The 16,696-nt window shown below is 45.6% G+C and overlaps 1 protein-coding gene and 1 long non-coding RNA gene across 2 annotated transcripts in view; both read right to left on the bottom strand.

The window, feature by feature from the left end:
• NSA2 (NSA2 ribosome biogenesis factor) overlaps positions 1–16,696 on the bottom strand; it is a 352,088-nt gene that overhangs the window by 316,656 nt on the left and 18,736 nt on the right. The window lies entirely within an intron of this gene.
• LOC310827281 lies at positions 12,240–16,023 on the bottom strand. The gene is made up of 3 exons (XR_014556273.1): positions 15,969–16,023; positions 15,698–15,819; positions 12,240–12,522 (listed from the first exon to the last, which is right to left on the bottom strand). It is a non-coding gene; the product is annotated as an uncharacterized lncRNA (long non-coding RNA).

The raw sequence follows: 16,696 nt of genomic DNA, 5'->3' as shown, positions 1-16,696 counted from the left end.
GATCCAGCAGGTCCTCCTTATGTTCTCATGTTCTTTTCTTTCCTTGTAGGATTTTTGTTTACTGGCTGCTGGTGTGTGTGTGTGCAGTACAGTGGTACCTCTGGTTGCAAAAGGGATCCGTTCCAGAGGCTCAGTCGCAACATGAGCAGAACACAACCCACGTCTGTGTGTGCACAGCTAGCGATTTGCCACTTCTGTGCATGCGCGCGCCGTCATTTGGCACGTCTGCGCATGCGCAAGTGGTGAAACCCGGAAGTAACCCTTTCTGGTACTTCCAGGTTGCCGAGGGACACAACCTGAAAACGCACAACCTGAAGCAAATGTAACATGAGGTTTGACTGTATATCTTAAAATAGTTACGGCATCTTCTTTCCCACAGCATCACACCAAATGTCACTTGCTTTATTCCTGTCTGCATCTATCTGCAGAGAGAGAGAGAGAGAGAGAGAAGGTAACATCACTACTCAATTTCAAAGATGTTTGGGATGACTCCCACTGATCTTTGAGGTGACCTAACCTTTGACTTCTTATTTGTGAGCTCTTCATAACTTTGACATAACACTCAGTACTGTAGACTCTGTAGGCTCTGGGGTCTTCCTTTAGCCGCCTTTGACTATATTCCTTCAAGTTCCTTTTCAAGCGACAAAATGACAGTATTCCATCTGTACCACACAATCGATGGGTAGGTGTGGGAAGCAAACAGCCTTGCTGCAGCAGCAGGAGGAGGAGGCAGCAGCCTGCATGAGCGATAATAGCCATGCACTTGTCCTCTTTTGTCTTCCAAACCATCATGCCAGATACACACTAAAGCACTGGCGTGAGGGAGTGCACAACCTGTCAGGTATAATCCATAAAACAGCAGTAAAAGGATAGGCCTGGTATTTGCAGCTTTATCTTATACTCTTTGTATAAGGAGCTCATAGTGACTCAGGGAGCATATGGTTCCCAGGCTGGTTTTCTGTCCAGGCAGCTTACAGGGTGAGACATGCTCGGTTCCCACAGTGTGCTTGTTCGACCAGAGCTTTTTCCGTTGTACTCCTCCTTGCGAGGCCAAAATCAAACAGTGCCTGGGGGCTGTACCCAATGCTAGTTCTACTCAGAGCAAACCCACTGAAGGTAATGGAACTTAGGTTCATTAATTTCCATTAATGGCTCTATTCTGAGTCGAACTTGGTTGGGTGCAATCACTAGTCAAAAGTACCATTTTGAAATGAGATGTAGAAAAGGTGTATCACAACTAAGGAGCACACAAATATTCATGCATATATAAATATACTTTCTAACAGCAAACTCAGATGGTGAGGGTCAACAGGATTAAAGGTAGAATGGGCCCATGAAGGAAGAAAAAAGATTGAAGCAACCTGATTCTACATAGGGTTGACATACAGTGGTACCTCGGGTTAAGTACTTAATTCGTTCCGGAGGTCCGTTCTTAACCTGAAACTGTTCTTAACCTGAAGCACCACTTTAGCTAATGGGACCTCCCACTGCTGCTACGCCGCCGCCGCATGATTTCTGTTCTCATCCTGAAGCAAAGTTCTTAACCCAAGGTAATATTTCTGGGTTAGCGGAGTCTGTAACCTGAAGCGTATGTAACCTGAGGTACCACTGTATTTCAAAAAGTAACCACTGAAAATGGATTGCCTTGCCTAAGATCCAGGACAAAGCGCCGCCTTTCAGAAATTCCCCCCAGATGTCAATTCCGCCTTTGAAATCCTGGTAATGTCTGGGGAAATCCCAGCTATAATATAATAAACCAGCTATAATATTGGAAAAGGCAGTGCCTCAACCTTATAATGGCTCTTGGAAGCGTCAACACATGTATACATAGAATAACTACAGTATAACCTAACTGGTCACATTGCAGCTCTGACTGCAGATTGTTCTGAGACTCAAAAAATCAGCTTATCTGCAGATTTAGCAGGGAGCCTTCTGGCCAACTTGAACTATAGCTGAGCAAGGTCTTCTTTCATAATTAACCTTTGTTCCGATGACTGTATAATTAAGCAGGCATCTGTTTTTAGATTTATTTTAAGTTCACTGTGGCTTTCTACTTGTTCATAAGAAGTCTTAGAAAGGAGGCTTAAAAAATTCTCATGCTGGTAATGAAAAATCAAGAGGGCCAAACAACATACAAATGGCACAGCTACTTATCCGTTTAATCAGCCTGACAAGACAAGAGGTATTAACTACAGAATAATCCACAGAGCATTGCTAGTGAAAACTACCCCCGAGATATAAGGATGGGATTCATTGTTAATGAAAGTGACCCTGCAGACCTACTATGCTGTCTGTCCCCACAGAAATTCAGGGATTACTGGTGGTGGTAAAGGGTTCTGAGGGAAGTGGTGGCAGCCTACAGAGCTTTGACTATGATTGACCTAACTTGAGAGGCTGCTGTTTTGGAGGAAGGGAGGAAGCAGTTTCTTTACCCCTCCCCTTCTGTTGCACTGTACAGTCGTACCTTGGAAGTTTAATGGAATCTGTTCCGGAAGTCCGTTCAACTTCCAAAATGTTCAGAAACCAAAGTGCAGGTTCGGATTGGCTGCAGGAAGTTCCTGCAGCCAATCGGAAGCTGCGGAAGCCCCGGGGGATGTTCAGATTCCAAAGAACATTTGCAAACCAGAAAACTCACTTCTGGGTTTACAGTTTTTGGGAGCCAAAACGTCCGAGTACCAAGGCATTTGGGATCCAAAGTATAACTGTAGTCTGTTAAGGGTGCTGGGAGTTATTAGGAGACCACAATTCCCAGCATCCTTAACAAACTAAGTTTCTCAGTATTCTTTTGGTGGAAGCCACAACTGTTAAAGTGCCATAAGAATGCTTGAAATGTATGTTGTGGATTGACCCCAGTTCAGTTGCAAGTGATATTCTGTCAATTGGCCTTTGTTAATTTTGACCTTTTTTAGAGCCTGCTGTCACTGAGATTGGCAGCAAGTGCAGAGCAAAAGCGGATCCAGTGATACCAAGTGAAACTCACATAAAGAGTCGCTCAATATCCAATTAGGAAGACAGTCATCACGACAAAAACAAACATAAAGGGCATTTTGCATTGGATATAATTAATTCCAGGATAACATCTCAGAGGCAATGTTTGAATGACATCCAAGATATAAACTGTCATTCAAGCATACAGCACTTATCTGTGTATTCTTCCATCAACACAAGTGAAGGGGGGGAGGGAAGCCTTAAGGAAATCTTTTTAAAAATGAGGAAATTAGACGTGAAAGCTAAAACTCTATAACTAAGCAGTTGTACAGCATACAGTTGATTCTAAAGGGCATTCAATTATCATTTTTAACACTGCCAAATGCAAGTATGGCTTAATTAATTACTCTGTGATTGACATGTATTTTTAGTTATGAAGTTACTTTGAATATATTGTAATAGAAGCAGAACAAGATGCTTGTAGCCACATAAAAATGGAAAGGTTGTTATTTTTCAGTTGAGGCTCCTTTATTATGGTGAATGGGGCACTGCTCTGCCAACCTCAGTCTGCTGCCTGTCAGCTCCTACCTGCCTGCCTGCCTTCTTACAACCAACCGGGGGGGGGGGGGGTGGTGGCCCTGGCTGTGAACTTCCTCCTCTTTAGTCTCAGTTTTACCCTTGTAGAACTCAGGAGGAGGAAGGGGACAAAACAAGACTTAATACACATCCACACCATCTCCAACACCTGCTTCTCTCTCTCTCTCTCTCTCTGATGAGCCATATATCATTTCAGTTTATTGGAGGGCATGATGGTTTTTACATGGCTAAAACCCAGCTTGCATCTATCCATCAGTGATACAGTCAGGTTTTAGAACCAATTTTCCAGGCAGCATGTATTTGCCATTTCACAGTTCTTCCACTGGCACAGTTTTTGCACCCACTTTCAAACCACGCCTCGTTCTTGTTATGTGCATCCATGTCACAAGGTCCTGCCCTTCTCCTCCTTGTTTTTATTTTGTCTTGGTTGCTGTTCATTTCTGGCGGAGCCTTCCTCTAATTTCAGCCACTTCCAGTTCCTCTGCTTGCCTAGATTTTGTTCCCTTTGGTGTCTTGCACTCTGATGTGACCATGGATTAGTGTCTTTGTGTGCACTTTGCAATTCCCATTCCTGAATTAATTTTTTTGGTTGCAGAAATGTGTTTGTTTGTGAAGGTCTAGGGAGAGTTAATGGATTGATGATTCAGAACCTGTAGCAAGATATGCAAAACAGGCAACAACACAAAAAATCTCTCCCCCCCCCACCCCAAGGTAAAGGAGGTGTGTGGTTCTTCTACAACATTATGGGGAAATATTGTATAAACAAGATTGTGGAAATGTGTATCTTCCATTTTTTTCTGATGCAAAACCAGGACACACAACTTCTGGGATGCACTCCCGGGAGTGTCACATGACCCACACTCACTCTCACCCTGAAAAAAGCTTGGGGGAGGAGTGTTCACATGGCACCCAAAAACACATGTTTTTCAGCACGCGTAAGATCACAGTCCTGAAAAAGTGTCTTTTCAGTCAAGAGCATGTGAGAGCGCAGCACCCAAAAAGGCTCCCGAGATCTCCAGGGCCTTTGGAAGGTATAAAAATGTCCATTTTTAGCTGTGGTGCAAATATGCCCAAAGCTAGCTCCATTTACCATTGGCTCTGTCTCCCCGTATTCTTAGCTTTGGCTCCACCTACTGTTGACGTGGGTGGCACTGTGGTTTAAACCACTGAGCCTAGGACTTGCCGATCAGAAGGTTGGCGGTTCGAATCCCCGCAACGGGGTGAGCTCCAGTTGCTCAGTCCCTGCTCTTGCCAACCTAGCAGTTCAAAAGCACGTTAAAGTGCAAGTAGATAAATAGGTACCACTCTAGCGGGAAGGTAAACAGCATTTCCGCCAGAAGCGGCTCTGGTTCGCCAGAAGCGGCTTAGTCATGCTGGCCACATGACCCAGAAGCTGTACGCCGGCTCCCTCGGCCAATAAAGCGAGATGAGCGCCGCAACCCCAGAGTCGGCCACGACTGGACCTAATGGTCAGGGGTCCCTTTACCCTTTACCTTACAGCTGATTACAAATTGTGAAAGGCATTGCTTGAACTGCAGTGGGGCAGGCATCAAAGGGGAGCCCTGTTTCCTTACCTTTTGTGTTGTCCCCTTAGTCACTGACTTTCAAAGGCTGGAGGCAGGGGGCTACGGTGCAGCTAAAATTGCGGGAGGGGGGTGTCAAGGGGCCAAAGTTTTGCTCCCTATCAAATCAAAGTTGACATGTGCAAACCATCCAGAGGGCTGGACCATAACCCTGCCTTTTTGTGTGTGTGTTTGTTTTAATCCAAAACCCACACTGCGGTTTTCTGAATCCCTGCAAAAGCTGCTGTAAATTAGCTTCATGAGGACCGAGGTCTACGTGGTGTGCCCGGCGCAATCAAAGGACTGAATTTTCTATTATTCATCAGCCATGAATCTTTAATGGATCCTCTTCTGCGCAGAGAAGCCGCTTCCCTCCCACCACCATCATCATAAAAAGCTGCACGCAGGCTGCCAAAAAAATTCGAGCGGCTCCAAGTGTGCAAGCCAGCAGCACTGCAGACACGGAATTCATTTGAAGAGGGATGTTGTTTTTATATGCGCACGAGGAGGCTGAGGCCTGGAAGGCACTGTGGCACAAGGAGAACAAATGAATGCAAAAGGGAAAAGGGAGAAGGCGATTTCAACACCAAATGATGTCTCTTCAGTTGGTGGCTAGTGGGTACTATTATTATTATTATTATTATTATTATTATTATTATTATTAATGACCCAGAGACAATTTGGCTTCTCCTTGCACCTCCTGCTTCTCTGTAAGCTTGCTGTTGGGCATGATGCCAGTCACCAGCATGGTTGGTGGCTCATACAGGGCATACGGGCAGCAGGAGCAGCAGCTTCCAAGTCCCTCTGGACAGTCTGTGCCCACGAGGCAGAAAAACCCAGCTTCTCTTTTCCAGAGCTTGACGCTCTCATTCTATTCCCATTTTGCATTCCCTGCTGCACTTGACACATGGTGTCTTAACCCATCGGCTTAATAACTGCCTGCAGGAGTGTCCTGCTCCCTGTTTCCCAAGTGTTTTTTGGTGTGTGTGTGTGTGTGTGTGTGTGTGTGTGTGTGTTTTAAGAAGCTAATATTTTAAACAGTTATTACTAGGTATTGTTTTCGATCTAGCCCACATGCTCCATTTTAAGAGTGGTCTCTGTGTTCCATTTGCAGGGCCCCCTTCTGCCCCCAGTCTGACGAAAGGTACTGACACAAGCCTTCATCAGTTCTTGGACAGGCAGATATTCTATGGGCAACATGGCCAGGTTTTACTTCCTTGGGCTGAGAGAGCACACAGACACTCCACAGGCATGTCATCTATGTGGGGCCATGGGAGCCAAGCACCCCCCCTTTTCACTGTGGGGGCCCTCCTACAGCTGTGACTAGGCCCCATCATGCATTTCGGAGGGCAAGATAGGCCCCCGTCGGGTCTCCTTCTACTGTGTGTCAGGGACTGGACTGAGGAGGAATGGTGGAGACCACCGCCCCCTCCTACACTTCCCGGAGAAGAGGGAGACAGTATAGATTTCGAACAGTGGTTTGCAGAAGGTCACAGTTCAGAGGCTGCAGAGGGGAGAAGCTGGGAAATATTGGGAGAGGAGCAGGAGGAAGAAGAAGCCCCAGGGGAGAGACAGCTGACAGACAGTGTCTTTAGAAAGCATTCCAGACCCCCTCCCCTTCCAGGTACTGGCGAAGTTTCATGCTCCGGCACCGGGGGGCAGAGAGCAGGTGGGGACGGGGCTGGCGCTTGCCCTGGGTGTGGCATGCATCCTGGGGGCGTGGGGTGTGCCATGGGGCATGGCGTGCTGCCTGCAGGGGCGTGGTGCCCAGCATGGGCGGGGGACAGCCACGATGGCACCCCACCATGATTGCGCTGCCGGGGGCGGTGTGTTTTCCGCCCACACGCCTCTTTCTTTGCCAGTGCTCCTAGGACCTGGTGGGCATTGAAAGTAGGAGAACAGAAAGCTCAGAGGCAGAAAGCACAGATCTGCCAACGTAGGGATGATGTATAATAGGACAGACGGAGGGGACGGGGCTTTACTTGGAGTAACGCCATTACTGCAGTAGAGGCACTTTTCAAAGCCTCTCTCTGTGAATATTGAATAAAACACTTGGTAAGAACTCTTCTCGTTTACCTAATTCTTGGTTGCCCACCGTGGGAGGGATCAGATTCCCTGAAGCCTGACACCGTATGACATCACACACCAGGGCCACGCAATGTTGGGCAAAACCTGGCGCGCCTGCACTCCGGGTGCCTTTGTGATATTGGCTTCATTTACAAACATAGAAGCAGACAACAAGTGGAAGCAAGTGGGCCCTCTTACAAGGCAGAGGATCCCATACTCCACGTCTGCCGTCTGCCCTTCTGGTCATTCAGTTCAATGCTGGCATGAGGGGTGGAGCTAGAGGCACTCTCCTGTCCACCTATTGGCTGTGCACATGAAACAGGGGGTGGAATTGTTCCTTTAGCAGCTGGTTCCAGATGGCTGGCTGGATCCTAAGCTCCCTCCTACCCTCGTGGGCTACTTGGACAGGTGGGCGGGGCCATCCGGCTGCCAATCATCTAGCATCACCACAACATAAGGTGACGGAAAAGGAAAGAATCAGGAGTGCACTCTAAGTTCTTTCTTCTTATTTATTTCAACAACTTAGTGTCTAAGTGGTCCTGAAGGGAATATTGATTCTTAATCTTGAAGCGAACCATGTCTGCAAAGGAAGAGCTCTGCCACAAGCAAGGGAGGCATTTGGCCCTGAATTTAAATTCAGCCAAATTTGAAAAGTGCTGAATGAAAGCCCCACTGCTGGAGCAACAGTCAGGAGCTTCCTATAATGCTCCCTTTCTTTTGCAGGCACAGCTTTACCTGCCTCTGATATCAGGTGTGATGTCAGAGGTGGGGCAGGTAGGCATGTCTGGGAGCAAATGACCTCACAGGCCAAATTAAGACTCCTGGTCACATGAGCAGGAAGCATAACCAATCAGAGTTCCCATTCACTAATCAAGACATTTATTTATTCATTCATACATACATACATACATACATACATACATACAAAGCCCACCCATCGGGTTGGGCTTCTCTAGCCACTCTAGGCAGCTTCCAACAAAATATTAAAAATACAGTCATACCTTGGATTGAAGTTGCTTCAGGTTGAGCTTTTTCAGGTTGCACTCTGCAGCAGCCTGGAAGTAACGGAACACGTTACTTCCAGGTTTCGCCGCTCGCGCATGCGCAGATGCTCAAAATGACGTCACACACATGCGCAGAAACAATGAATCGCGACCCGTTTCAGGATGCGAACGGGGCTCCGAAACGGATCCCCTTCACATCCAGAGGTACCACGATACAATAAAACATCAGACACTAAAAACTTCCTTAAACATCCATTTGTGTATGCATAGCGTCCCCTTTTAGACTATTGCCAACCATGTGGCCTCTGCAAAACATGGCCACTGGGCACATCAGAAATGGGGCTGTTGCTGGCTGCATGAGCCTGCTCCTTCTTCCATGCATGCAATAACCAAGTGGAGACAGTTGGGAGGGCCATGGCTCAGTGGTAGAGCACATGGATGACCCAGGTTCAAGTCCTGGCATTGTCAGGTAGGATTGGGAAAGATTCTAGCCTATAGCTCTGTTGAACCACTGCCAGTTGGGTCGGTGTAGACAATCCCCATGGTTAAGCATCCATCTTTTGACTTGCTATAAGACAGCTGTCTACGTATCCTGGATATTGAATATTTATAACTGCGGGAGGGGTGCATTTGCCTGAATAACTGAATAGGGCTAATGCTGTTTTGAAACTGCTGCTTTTCATATTCTGCCAAGCAGTGTCTGGTACCCCACCCCTGTAAGTGAATAGCCCATTCAGGGAACTATCCACAGCCATTAAGAAATATTAACATTCTTTTGTCAAATCCCAGACACTAATCAGGCATCCCTTTAAGGCAAACCCATCACGATTAGATCCATTCACAATTATCAGTCAGCGGAGCTCATAACACTCCTCTCCGCCTATTTAATAGGCAAAAGTACTCATGTTCACCGTGGGCACAAGCCACTGTGGTTGCACACATAATGTCAGCGATAATTTACAATTCCCAAAACTATATGAGAACAAAAACACTGCTACCCTTCAAAATTCGCACTTCTCTGAATTTTGTGATGCAGCTCCCCAGCCAACCAATGGGTACAAAAATACATATAGTGGGGCAAAGTGTGCAAAGAATGCACATATTTGTAAAAGATAGCATACAGAAATGCATTGTGTTAGTGAAACTTGCTTTGCAAAGATGTGTATAGTAGGCAAAATTGCATACAAACGTGTGTATATTAGGATAAATCTGCACTAAATGCTAATGGATTTTTGTAAGGACTTTCTAAAAATTGCAATCTGAAGTGGAAACAGAGAACTGAATTTAAGGCTGAAAAAATGAGGTTTGAGAAGCAAAGGCATGGGAAACAGACCTCACCCCCATGGTCAAAATACACTTGCTACTTGTCATTCTAAGTATGTCTGTGTGCACCCCAAATCTGTGCCTAATGTTGGAGCTTTGGGGGGGCGGGATTACAAATTGCTGTTTTCCTTGATTATTATTTTTTGTTTATTTTTATTTTGTTGGCATTTTTTCACCAATCTGGCTGGCTCACCTTACTTGAGAATTGAAATTCACAATTTTGCTAGTGCACAGAGTCCTGAAGTTTGTTATCAACGTAACAAACTGTATGACAGCAAAGAACAAGCAGCAGCAGCTATTTAAAAACTAGGTATTCTGGCCTGCAGGGAAAAGCATCTCTGAAGTGAACGTTTAATCACAGTCCAAGATATGGGAGTTGCTTGCTCTAAGCTGCTGGCCACTATGCTACAAAGCTCTTGTTTGCTTAATTGAAACCACTATACAGTGGTACCTCGGGTTACGGATGTTTCAGGTTACAGACTCCTCTAACCCAGAAATAGTACCTCGGGGGTTAGGAACTTTGCTTCAGGATGAGAACAGAAATCGTGCAGCGGGAGGCCCCATTAGCTAAAGTGGTACCTCAGGTTAAGAAGAGTTTCAGGTTAAGAATGGACCTCCAGAACGAATTAAGTTCTTAACCTGAGGTACCACTGTACCTATCTCCCTCCGTTAAACTTTGGAGGGTATGCCAACATCTAAAGTGAAGCAAGATGTTCAGTATGAAACTCATTGCCATCATCTCCTAGTTTTACAAATTGGCATGTCAATAAATAAAAAGGCTATTGTAAAGGTTACAGAAGCGCGCTCAGAATTCACCCTCTGTAGGGAGAAGGGTCCCAACAAATTACTGGGACTTCTCTTCAGCTGCCTGAGGTAACTCTGTTGGAGTTTAAAGCAGTTACTGACCCTCCTTTCCAGTACACCTTCCTCATTCCCAGTCTGTATCAGCTTCCTTGTTCAAGAAGTCTTCAAGGGGAGGAAGTGTTTTCCACCTGGAAGGAACTTGATGGAAGCCAACCAGCTGGCCTGCTCTTGTCCTTTTCTCCCTCTCCTGACACCTTCTCTGCCCTCCCCACATCTCACTGTTGCTTCCAGAACTGAGGGTCATCCATTGTCTGTGACAGGTCTCCCCAGAGGCCTTGTCCTTTCACAGTAGGAGGAATTAAATTGTCAGAGAGTTACAGAGCAGAACCCAGCACTTTTTGGAATATTAAAAAATGAGGCAAATAGCAGGTTTCGGACAATTATTGATGGAGAAACAATGCAAAGTTAAAACTTTCCAGGATAGCCATCCAGATGTTGTTTTATTGCAACTCCCATCAGCCCCAGCCAGCACAGCCAATCATCAGAGATAATGGGATTTGTATTCCAGCAGCATCTTCAGGGTATCCCATTGGTTACCCCTCATTTTGTTGGGGGTATTGGTCATTCATTTTCAGAAAACTGTCTTTGTGAGTTTCTGCATGTAGGATGAAACTCTGGCTGTGGAGCTGGATTGTTTGCACAGGTGCAAAGATAGGACAGTGAAGTCATGGACATGCACAGTGCGTTGTGTGAGTGTAACTAAGAGAGAGTTTCGGTTTTGATCTGCTGAGGAGATGCAAGCAGATCTGCTGCTGTGGGGATCCACAGCAGTCTCTGTAAATAGCAACCATTAAGCTTAATGACAGGCAAGAGAGTAATCTGCTTAGAACAGTCATCAATCAAGACTCAGGGCCACTTTCCTCAAGCTTTGCTGTGGACTGTATTTCAACTCTGCTAATGCCTGGCACAGCGGAAGTGTGCCAGGTGAATCTGTTTATAGCAGCTTTCACGCCACACATTTATACAAAGGCGAGGTGAAAAAGAAGAGTTTCGCCTTGGTGTTCAAAACTAACCAATTGTCTGTGCCAGTCTAATCTCAAGGTGACGGGGGGGGGGTGCAGAGAGAGAGAAGTATCCTACAGCTAGGGTACTGCCACTGAGAAGGCCCTGTTTTGAGTACAGCCTGAGGCCTGTATGGTGATGATATAAATAAAAGGGCTCCATGGTAGATCTCAAAACATGGGCAGGACAATATAGGAGGAGGTGCTCCTTGAGATAGAAGGAACCAAAGCTGTTTATGTCTTCATATATCAGAATAAGCACCTTGGAGTGAGCTCAGGCACTTTGGAGATATTGTGTCATCTTGTACAGTTGTGCTAGTCAACACCCTCATGGCTGCATTTTGCACTAGCTGTCTTCAAGGGCAGCTGCACATAGAGTACATTACAGTAATTTCCATCTGCTGGAGGGAGCAGAGGCTGACATTAATCAGTCACTGTAAGCAGACTGGATCGTTTGCTCAACACTCCTCTGTCCTGTGTCCAGGACTGACTCATTGATCACCACTTTCCTGATGTGTTGCCTCACCCGTGATCTTTATAACTGCATCACTCATTGAGAAAGGAAGTACCAGGAAAATAATGGGATGGGTAATCCCATTGTACAGCCCCTGATTCCCTACAATTTGCTTCCTGTACGCAGATTTAAGTCGAACTTTTTGCCCTGGCACACATGAAGATGTTTGCACAGCATTTGCATTTCAGAAACACATTGAAAGCAGATTTGGTTGCCTAAATAACATTGCTGTCTTCTATTCTGCACACAAACTAGGAGAAGGATCATAGGCAGGGCTGCACATCTGTTTTGATTCCATGCACATCTTATTCCATTTAAAAACTGATGCGGAGGTTTGTTTTTAATTTTTGTTATGATTTATATATTTATTTGTAGGCCATCCTGAGTTTGATTTTATCACAGAAAGGCAGCATACAAATCTGCAAACAAACGAATCTCTGAGAATCCTTTCTTCTCTGGCTAAGCAAACTTATTGTCCTAATTACAGTGGAGATAAATTGATAAATTGGGTAGTATCTATGGGTGATAGATAGCTAAATAAGTCATCTTTGGAGTCAACTCTCTGTATGACTAGTGTTAGGCATCTATGCCAGGGGCTCCCAAACTGTAGTCCACAGGCCACCAGTAGTCCAGAAGCTTCATTCAGGTGGTCTGTGGCATGTCTGTAAAAATAGAATTAAAAATCCTACAGCATTCCCATAGCACATTACAATTGATATGATAGTTAGAAAAATCAGCAAGTGGTCCAAGAAGACCCTCAACAATGTTCAAGTCATTCATGGAGGGGGAAAGCTTTGGAATCATGCTGTCAGGGTTTCAGGGACAGAGAGCGAGGGGGAGGGGTCCCAGGGTGACGAGGAAGAGGACGACGATGACCCGAGGTTGTCAGTGAGTCCGTCAAGTGAATCCGAGGATTCCCAAAAGGGAGCCCCCCTGGTCAGGCCAAGGGGCAGTAGAGAGGGAAGCAGTCAGAAGCAGGGGAACGAAGAGGGAATCCCCAGTGGGGGTTGGAGATCGGGACCGGCCTCTCCGTCGGAACGGAGTGAAGGGGGTGGAGTTACCAGTGTGTCAGAAGGAGCAGAACAGGGAGCAGAGAGGGGAAGGAGTTCGGAGCAGAACGTCCTGCCGGAAGGGGAGGAGTGTAGTACCGAGAGTAGCGTAACGGTCGAAAGGAAGGTCAGAGGCAACGTACGCGCGCCAAGTTCAAATGTGGAGGCGCGCGGAAATGAGGAGAGCCCTGAGGAGGAGCCTGGTCCCAAAGCACGAAGGAGGGGGGAGCAGGCGTCAGAAGACTCAGCCTCGGGGGAGTCCCGAAGGGAGGGAGCACAGGGGGGCAGGAAGACCCTGCGGAAAAGGAAGGAGAGGAAAAGGTGGAGCAGTACAAGCCTCTTAAGCTGGTGCAGGGGCGGGACTGACTCGAGGGGACTTCAAACATCTAAGGGTAACAGATGCTGAGCCACGGAGCTTGGATGTAACGACAACAATGTTCTTCAATAAAACCTTTTGTATATAACTTGGACTGGATTTTGGTCTCTTGTGAGCTGGGACCTCGGGTGGCTCTGACACATGCTGAAGGAAAAGCTTCTGGCCAGGGGTGGGAATGACTGTTCCTGATTGCCACATGGCTTCCATCTATGCCTCTCTCTATATATAGATATCTGTCTCCCATCATATTGCACTGCTGCTGTTTTCACTGTTGACAGAAGCAAATGAAATTTGCAGGCAAAGGAGCCTCTCCAAAGCTTAACCTTGCCCAGCTGTGATGGAAGTAAATGCACATCCAGGGACTTTTTGTGTGGTTGGCCCAGAAGCTGCAGCACAATTGCTGACAAGGGTGAGATCCTGGAAGCACATTTCTCTTCTGCTTAAAGATCTGCACCAACTGCTGATATGCTACCAAGCCAAGTTCAAAGACTTACTATTAGTATATCAAGTCCATAATAGCTTGGGATCAGTGTTACTGGAGGGATTGCCTTGCTCTCTATGTGCCCAGTTGACTGCTTTGTTTAGCAGAACTTGTAAGTGCCAGATAGTGCTTGTGCCACATCTGTGAGGAGTGGAGCTTTCAGTGTGGCAGCCCCAGTGCCCCATAACTCCCTTTCTCTTTGTGTTTCTTTAAGAGGCTTTTTGGCCTCTTCTAGTCACAATCGTCTCTCAGAGTGGTTGACAACCATGATTTAGATTCCCTGCATCTTACGTAGTTCCTCAATATTTTCTTTCCTCAGCCCATTCTCGCAGCATCTGCCCTTACTTTGTCACAGCAGTCATTTTTGCTGGACCACACTGCTGTGGGACCCCAAGAAGACTTCGTCAAGGCTTACAGCTTGTGTTGATTTAGGATTATACCTCTGGTTCCACTATCATGCTTCAGAAGCTCTAAGTGATGAGCTAACTTGCTGTTCAGGCAGTAAAAGCTCAGAGGCCACGATGCTTTGTGTGGGAAATGAAAACAAGGTAGCATCTTCCCTTCCCTTATTCTGCACATTTTCTTCCCGTTAGGGGTACTAAGACCAGCTGAGTCCCTGACACCTTGTTTGGTGATGTGAAGACAGGAAAGAGATTTCTCAATTAGCTTTAAATTAACTGCCTCTTGCCTTTCTTGGTTCCCAAAGGATCAATGTAGGGGTGAGCTTGAAAGGATCTTTATGCAGCCTGCTGGGGCGTCTTCTATGTGGCTATCAAAAAGCAGAGGAGAGAGAAATTGGGAGCTGCTGTTTCTCAACCCCTAGTATAATGGTTTAATTAGGAACCCTTTGCAGTTTTAGTCTCAGCAAGCACCATCTGGCATTTGGCTTCAGATATGCTCCATATTCATTAAAGAGGGACTATAGAAAAGTGGAGTTTTCTATCATCTCATCTCCTTAGGTCCGGAGACTTAGGGGAGAGAAGAGAGGAAAGGTCACAGGAGTGGCTGGCAGGGAGATTCATCTTCAGAACTGTAATATATTTGTAGCTCGGGGTACAAACTGTCAAAAATGTAGTTTATTTATAAAACACACTTTTGCAGCAGCAACAGCAACAACAGCTGTGTACATAGTACAGAAATAACAATAGAAATAGAAACATTTTTTAAAAATCAGTAAAACAGGTATTAGTCTACCTGAGTGATGATTGATGTTTCTAGGATAGATGTTGTGGTTAGATTCTATATACTGGGGGTTGGGGTAATTTTGATTAACTACAATTCACTTCTTCCTTGACCACTGGCCATTCTGGCTGGGGTTGATGGGCATTAGAGTCCATCAACATCTGGAGGGCCACATATTAGCCACCTCTGCTTTAGGCCTGCTAGTATTAAAATGTCTGTGTTGTTTTCACCATCCTGACTCTTTTGGCCATCATTCTCTGTATCTGAAGTTTGGTGCAGTGATTCAGTTATTGCAAAATAAGAAGGCATGGTCTTAGTGAAACCCACAAGTGCAGTCTTTGACTCCCTTCCAGTTGAATACAATGGTACCTCTGGTTACGAATTTAATTTGTTCCGGAGGTCTGTTTTCAACCTGAAACCGTTCTTAACCTGAGGTACCACTTTAGCTAATGGGGCCTCCCACTGCCGCCATGCCTCCACCGCACAATTTCTGTTCTCATCCTGAAGCAAAGTTCTTAACCCAAGGTACTACTTCCGGGTTAGCGGAGTCTGTAACCCGAAGTGTTTGTAACCTGAGGTACCACTGTAATGCCCTCTCTTGTAGCCTTCTATAAACAGGGAACTGATACAAAATTATTTAAACACTGTTTGTTTGTGGCACAGTTTGAAAATGGTATGCTTTCCCAACTTTGCTACATCTGTGCCCTACTGTGGAAATCACAGAAAACCCCTTGTATAAATTAGTTTACCTGAAGTTGTGGATAAAGACATAATGGTGAATTAAAAATCATGCTCTCACAGATGTCATCGTTTGCTCATTTAAGTTGACACCAAGCTTTCCTCCTGTACATTTGCCCAAGAATCCATGACCCTCCAAGACAATAATAAACCATAATCCTGAACAACTCCTCTGTGGCTACTGAGGCACAACTTTAATTAACAAAATTGGGAGTAAAGCACAGGCTCCCGATTGACTAAAATCTTTAAAGCCTATTAAAGTGTGATCCCTTTCGGTCTTACCGCAATAATTGTCAGGCTAAGCGAGAGTGATGAAATTATCCTTGCTGTATCCTGCTAACCTTTGAGAGGGTAAAGAAAATGTACTATGATTTGGATTTGCAGTGTCTCCTCCTTTCACAGTGGGTCATAGAACATAAAATGTGATTGTCTAGGAACTTCATGGCATTAAAACAACAACTCACTGTTGCAAAGAAAATAACTCCGGACTGCAACAGGCTGTGAAATTGAGGGGACTGCCACATGGCACATTCACAGAGACAAAAAGTGGGAAAGGAAGCAGCCAAGAAGTGGTTGCAAAAATGTAGATGAAAAGAATGCAGCTGTTTAACAAGTCATCCAACCATCAAAAAGGAGGGGTATAAACTCAAACCCTTGTCTGCTTTTTATTTTATTTTTAAAGCAAATTAAGTTTGACTTATTGCTGCTGGTGCCTAGTGCCTGCATTTTATATAACCAAAGAAAGAAAAACATAGTCTAATGTAGTCCAATGGCGGGTTTAGGGATTATAACATATGAAACAGGAATGGCATGATTTGAAGTTGGAATGCAGTGTGGTGAACTACTCGAGACTGTACAACATCAGCCCCTGTGATTGGCAAACAGTATGCAGCTTCCAGATTGGCCAAGTATAATAGCTCCTGCCTTTGCCTGGTTGGCAACAGATCAACTCTTCCTATATGCTGAAATCCAGATCTTGGCCACCTGTTGTTTCCAGTAAGTTCACACCC

The sequence above is a fragment of the Podarcis gaigeae genome (assembly GCF_964106915.1).
Source record: "Podarcis gaigeae genome assembly, chromosome: 11".
In the NCBI taxonomy this organism is placed as follows: Eukaryota; Metazoa; Chordata; class Lepidosauria; order Squamata; family Lacertidae; genus Podarcis; species Podarcis gaigeae.
This window is presented reverse-complemented; position numbering and strand designations above follow the sequence as displayed.